General features: G+C 51.2%; 1 pseudogene; it reads right to left on the reverse strand.

Moving 5' to 3' along the window:
* Window positions 1-58: 58 nt before the first annotated feature.
* Window positions 59-150, reverse strand: LOC138379503 (small nucleolar RNA U13; annotated as a pseudogene).
* Window positions 151-7023: the final 6873 nt, after the last annotated feature.

The following is a 7023-nucleotide window of genomic DNA, read 5'->3' on the forward strand; positions in this document are numbered from 1 at the left end:
TCTCTTTGCCTTTTCCTGCCCGCCTTTCCGCTCCCCCCCCCCCGGATTCATGGTTTCACGTCACGCGGGTGACGTGCCGACACACCAGGAGGCCCTTCTCACACGTGCGCGTGAACACGCAATCAACACGTTTATGAACTAGAAAGGGATCTGGTGTGACTTTGCTATTATTTCCCCTCCCCTCCTCCCCGCGCTGAGAATGAGTTTCCCCGGGCTCGTGTGCCCGCCTGGGAATCGGCTGCAGACGCCATGGCCCCGGGTCGACCACATGTTGCCCTGGGGTCCACCAGATGTCTCTGGCGAATTGGGGCCCTAGGGTGCTTGTGACGGTGTGGTCACTAGGTGTCGCTCTGGGCTCAGTATTCTTCCTTCTCGCTGTGACTTTGGTCTCTTTTTTCGAAATTTCTTTCTTTCTTCCTCTTTTGCCCTGTTTCCATTTTCCCTTCTTAATCTCTTTCTCCCTTTTTGTTGCTTTTTTTCCACGGCAGATGGGTGATGTGTGTGTGGAGGAAACGCGGCGTCAGGGAGAAGACACATCTCACACGTGCTCGGGAACACCCGATCGTCACGCTTCTGAGTACCGACCGATGGATCTGGTCCCGAATTTTTTAATAGTTTTCTCCTCTCTCTCTCTCTCTCCCTCTCCCCCCCTTCCTTCTCTTTCCTTTCTCTCCCTTCCTTTCTTTCTTTCTCTCGCTCTCTCGCTCTCGCTCTTCTTTTCTTTCTGACAGAGTCTCTCGTTCTGTTGCCCTGGCTAGAGTGCCATGGCGTCAGCCTAGCTCACAGCAATCTCAAACTCCTGGGCTCAAGCGATCAGACTGCCTCAGCCTCCCGAGTAGCTGGGATTACAGGCATGTGCCAGCATGCCCAGCTAATTGGATATACGTGTGTGTGTGTGTGTGTGTGTGTGTATATATATATATATATATATATATATATATTTTTTTTTTTTTTTTTTTTCTTGAAACAGAGTCTCACTCTGTTGCCCAGACTAGAGTGCCGTGGCGTCAGCCTAGCTCACAGCAACCTCAAACTCCTGGGCTCAAGCGATCCTACTGCCCCAGCCTCCCGAGTACCTGGGACTACAGGCATGCGCCACCGTGCCCGGCTAATATTTTTCTGTATATATTTTTAGATACTGTTTCTGTATATATTTTTAGATATATAGTTTCTTTCTATTTTTAGTAGAGATGGGGGTCTCGCTCTTGCTCAGGCTGGTCTCGAACTCCCGACCTTGAGCGATCCACCCGCCTCTACCTCCCAGAGTGCTAGGATTACAGGCGTGAGCCACCCCGCCTGGCGTGTACGTTCTGTATTCACAGACAGACGGAAGGCAGGGAGAATGTTACCCTTTCAAAGCCCGCCCTGCTCGCCTCTCAGCCCACCGATGGCACTCTGAATCCCGTGGCATTCCTTCACTCAGCTGAATTCTTCAGCACCCGACCCCCCCCCACCCCACCCCCGTGCCACGGGAGTTCGTTCTCATGGCAGAGCCATCGAGGCTGTTGCCACACGTGTTGTAGGTGCCTAGGCAGACTGTGCCCTGGCCCCGAGGAGGTACGGAACCGCCTATCGCCTCGGGAGGGAGGGACAAGATGTGTCCGTGTCCAAGGCGACGTCCTGTCGATCACGAGGAGGCCTGCAAAGGCTCGTATCTGCCAGGCATTGAGCCACATGACATGAAACACCGGTGTGTTCCTTCACTTAGGTGGTGTCGCGTGTTGATACTCACAGAGGATGATAAACCCACTCGCATGCCGGCTGAGCCCCCTGTGTCTCCTCCTCTATCCACTGAGGGAAAAAACCGCAACGAAAGGTAGAAAACCACAGGGTGGGAAGAGAGCCCGTCGCTCTCCCTATGTGACCGTCCGGAGTGCTCGTTCAGATGGGAGGAGGTGTGTTTGTGTGTGTGTGTGTGTGTGTGTGTGTGTGTTTCATTGATTTTGGTGCCATCTTTTCTCTGCAGCTGCGTCAGAGGACAGCGATTTTTCCGATTTTCACTCCGCTGAGTGAATTGCCTTTTGAAGAGAATGTCCACAGGAAGCCTACGGTTCTCCCGCGTGGGTGGCCCTCCTCTAGAAATGAATCTCGTTTCTTGAACGGAGGGGACTTGTTGACGCCATCATTCTTTCGGGACGACTTCTCAGACGCTAGCTTTGGACCGCAACATAGGTGCCCCCGACATTGCCTCAAGGGTTCCGTGGTGCCTCCTGTCAAGAGACCCCACCGACCGTCCCCAGCCTGCCCGCTCAAGGGAGCCGGGCCCCTTCTGATCTGTCCGCCCGCCGTGAAGCTCCCTCCCGAGGGTCGGAAAGCCCACCTGTTTCCCAGTTCGGTTGAATGATGGGGCACCCGGGCAGGGCACTGGCACCGAGTGACTCCATTCTGAGTCTGTCTGCTCTGTGGGGCGGGGGCGGGTGTGGGGGGGGCAGTTCCGTCTCGACCGGTGGCCTCCTACCGACTGACTCTATGGGACGGACCATTCTCACTCAGGATCGTGTACCTTCTTGGCCTAGGCACATCCCGGCACTGAAAGCCACTTTTCGGGGACACTCTCCCACGTACAGATAGATGGCCTGCACGAGTGCTCTTCCTTTCTCGAAACACTGGAAATCTGTCCTCAATTTTACCTGACCTACCTGACGGTGTGTGATAAAGGAGCATAGAACCCTCAGCCACCCTCCACCTTCCCGCTGTCACGAGAGACAGTGCCGAGCGTGAAATTCTATCCCTGACTCTCTGTGTCCACCGGAACGTGGCCTGACTGCAGTGACGTCAGCTACGTCAAGTCGTTCTCTGGGTAGGGAAAGAACTTAACCAGATAGGCCCTATCGGTCGCTTCTCTGTTCTGATAGTTTTGTGGCAGCCATTTCTTTCCCCCTCTCTTTTCTTTTTCTGTCTCTCTCCCCCACCCCCACCCCCAAATTCTTTCTACGAAGACGTTTAGGATGTCAGATTCTGGCCACATGCCCCCCCCTAGGCATAGGGGGGCCAGCATAGACAAAGGTCTTCGGTACCAAGTGTTCATTCCACGGTGACAGATATTGCCACTCTTGTATTGACCAGGGCGAGATCGTGAGTGGGTCAACTCTGAAACTCCCTGTACTCTACTTCTCTCTTGGGTAGGTCCCTGCCCCAACCCTCCGGCTTCTAGCACACACCCAGGGGCACTCTCTCCTCTCTGGATAAAGTTCCAGATGATCCGATCCGCTCCGAGGAGGAAGGGGAGCTGGCCGGGCCACCCGCTGTGCGCCCCACCCCCACCCCGCCCCACCCCCGTCAGTCATAGGGTCCGTTCTTTTCAGGATGACACCGGCAGCGGTTGCTGGGTGTCACCTAGCGGCCACTTTGATCAGACCTCGGGATCCGGAAAGTCAGGTGACGTTGGGAGTTTAAGAGCTGACTCCCGGGAGGTGTGGAGGGCGGGGAGGAGAGCACGGTCCGGACGGTCCCACCCTCTTCTTCCCGGGCCCGCAGCTCTGGGCCCGCCCGGGGCAGCCCTAGCCTCTAGCGGGTCTCCGCCCACCCGCCCTGTTGTCTGCGGGAGGCGCCCCTCCTCCCGCTCTCTGCCTCCTCCCGGGACCGTAGGCCTCTGCCCGTCGTCTTTTTTATTTTTATTTTTTCCCTTTGGTTTGTTTCTCTTTTATCTTGTTTTTTAGGCTTATCGAATATCATATCGTATAAAAACTTAAATCACAGAATGAATTATATTAAGTAACAAGATGTGGCTTTTTATCCTACGCCGAGAACGATGAATTTTTCTCTTCGTGTCCATTTTCCTGTCCTGGAAGAAATACAAAGTTGCTCGTGATACTTCCCCATCATCTTCCAGTTTCCCCGACTGTCAACACGATGTATTCGATCGTATATCTTTGTGTGTGCACGTGGGCGCCTGTACCTATTTCTTTTCGGCATCAGTCTCAGGTCTTTTGGCACCTGGGGGGGGGGGGGAAAGGAGAAACCAATAAAGGACAGAAAGACGTTCTGTCGTTTTACGCTCCCCACCACCACCACCACCACCACCACCACCACCACTTTTGGGAGCTTGTAGTCTGGCCTATGTCCCCAAGGCAGGTTAAATCTTTTCTTAAAACTCCCAAGTGGTCCCCTGCCCCGCCCCCCCCCCCCCAGGTGGGCAGCCGGCAGAGTTCACAGGCTTTGTTTTTGGCAGAGCCTGGACGATTGAAATAATTAACCACAATCATCGCTAAAGCTGAGAACCCCTCCCCCCCCCCTCATTAAAAGCTCTGTATTTCTGCCTAGCCCTATGTTCGGGGAAATTCGGAGGCTTGAGATGGGAAGGTCTACCCTATTTTCTCCTTTACCGGCAAAATAGACTCTCTCTTTCCTTCCTCCTCAAACAGCTTGTCCTCGTTATTCGGCCTCGTGGGCAAGTGGCCGAGCTTTCAGTAACACCAAGTCTTCTAAGTTGTGTTGTGTTATCGGTCTTGTTTTCTTTCTTTTCTTTTCTTTTCTTTTTTGAGACAGGATTTCTTTCACTCTGTCCTCTCCCAGGCCGCCTTGGCCTGATTGTAGCTCACAGCAAGCTCCAAATCCAGGGCTTAAGTGATCCTCTCTGCCTCAGCCTTCTGAGTAGCTGGGACTATAGGCAAATGCTGCCACACCCGCCATAATTTTTCTTTTTTTTGTTGGTAGAGATGAGGTCTCATCGTGTTACCCAGGCTGGTCTCCAGCTGCTGGGCTCAAGTCACGCTCCCGTCTCTGCCTCCCAAGTTGCGGGGATCACGGGCATGAGCCACCATGGCCAGCCAGGTTATTTAAAGGCGATCGCTTTGCTATCCTGATACAAAACCCCAAATGTGCGAGTTTAAGGCACCAGACGGAGGGAGTCCCCACACTACATTGTCACGAACATTGAGGGTGGCTCACGAAACAGCTGGGATGTGGCCACACAGTAGTGATCGAGGAGATATATTCTAGTGGGATAGCAGAAATATAGAATGTCCTGAAGACACTAAATGTCGGAATGCCACAGCAGTCAATGGCTGACAAACTTCCATTCCATCGTGTCATGGTAGGCGGCTTACTTTTCTCCTGCTCCCTCGGTATGATTAAGGCCTGACGTAGAAAATGTCTACGTCTCATCCAAATCCATCGAGACGATGGAAGGGGGAACTGGGAGGGGAATAAAGAAAAACAAGAGAGGGAGAAGCAAAACAAGAGAGAAGGGGGACGAGGAGGAGAAGGAGGAAACTGCCTCCCCTGCCCCCATGCTACCCAATTAATAAATGAAGAATGGCCTCTTCCCTCCTCTTCCCAACCCCTAACTATGCCTGGAGGTGTATCGTAGGCCTACAGTCCTAAGAAATGTACAACTACTGATAGTAATGGGAAGAAATGCAGTCTAATAGGTTTCTGTGCAGTGGGACACCTGGCCAGGGCACTTACGGTGAATGGAGCTTGCAGGGCGGGCGGGAGGTTGTTCTGGGTGAGTCTGTGAGTTGGCGGTGAGTGGTGAGTGAATGTGAAGGCCTAGGACATTACTTACTGTAGGTTTTCATAAACCCTGGACACTTAGGCCACACGACATTTACCTTTAGAAATTTCTTTCTTCAATAATACATTAACCTTAGCTTACTGTAAGTGTTTTCACTTCATAAACTTTTCCATGGTGGTTTGGTTTTTTTTTTTTTTTGTTTGTTTGTTTGTCTGTTTGTTTGTTTTTCTTTCTTTTAAACTTTTGGACTCTTTTGCAACACCACGACTTAAAACACAAATGCGTTGCACTGTTGTACACAGATATTTTCTTTCTCTGTGTCCTTACGTGTTCCGTAAGCTTTTTCCTACTTTTAAAGTTTTTATCGTTCTATGCACTTTTCAAAATAATAAAAACTAAAACAGAGAGGGGGGGGTGGGAGAGGGAAGGAGAGAAATACACACACATGAATATGTTTCCCAAGTGAACTGAGGAAGGGGGCCGAGTCAAGGTTCTCAGGGAGCCACCAGTGATGAAACGGTCAGGCTCAGAATCAGCATTGCAGAGTGGCTGCAGAGCCGGGGGGCCTGGACTGGCTTCCTGGACGACACTCCGTGTTTGGTAACTTGGCGAGTCATACATCCTCTTGAGCCTCAGCCTCTTCATCTGCAAATGCAGAAATCATGGTGCCTACCTCACAGGGATATTGTGCAGAGTGAAAAAGCAAATGCAGGCAAAGCCCACAGAAGCACGCGTGGTAAACAGTAAGCCTTTAATCGTGGTCACAGTCGTTGTTATAGGATCATCTTCCTATGTCCTTGTCTTTTAAAGATTAGCAGAACCTCCCAGAAGATGAGAATGGGCTCCCCCTGAGCAAGTCTCGGCTGTAAAGTCACAGGCATGTTGAGCATGTGGCACAGAAGGCAGAATAAAAACCTGATCCCGGAACATTATGTTCCTGCAGGACATGAAATCATTGAAGGTATGGGAAATCCTACCTCATATCCGTTTTACTAGAACACCTATGATTGCGTACGCACATGGACGCACGCGCACGCGCACCCCAAACTTTTTGAGCTTCACAAAACAGCGTAACCAAGGAACACACTATGATGCTTCTTAGCGATCTATTTAGGCCCAGGTTACTCGTCACTCTGAGCCTGCCTCCTTATCTGTCCAATGAGAATAGTGTTTGTCACAATTATCGTCATCGTCATCCTACCTAACGCTTCTGGTAAAATTGAAGTGTGAGAACACCCGCTAGACAGAAAATCCATGTTATCTCTCAATTTTTCTTCCTCCTGATTTCTATCTGAATCTGTGAGCTCGCTTTGGTTCACTTCGGTTTTTCAAGAGGCTCCGGTTACCTTCTCTCCCACCTATATCGGATTGGGTCTGACGGAAGAAAGAAGGAAAAAAAAAAAACCATAGTAAAGAAAGCAGAACAACATTTGTTTCTGAAGCAACCGATCGAACATTGCTGATGAGCCGGTCTTTTCTATTTCAGTAAACCAAGGAGGCCTATTGTCACGAGGATGTGAGGGGCCCGGGTAAGATTGGATGATTACCCCTAAAGGAGACAAAGC

The sequence above is a fragment of the Eulemur rufifrons genome, unplaced genomic scaffold (genome assembly GCF_041146395.1).
Source record: "Eulemur rufifrons isolate Redbay unplaced genomic scaffold, OSU_ERuf_1 scaffold_34, whole genome shotgun sequence".
NCBI lineage: Eukaryota > Metazoa > Chordata > Mammalia > Primates > Lemuridae > Eulemur > Eulemur rufifrons.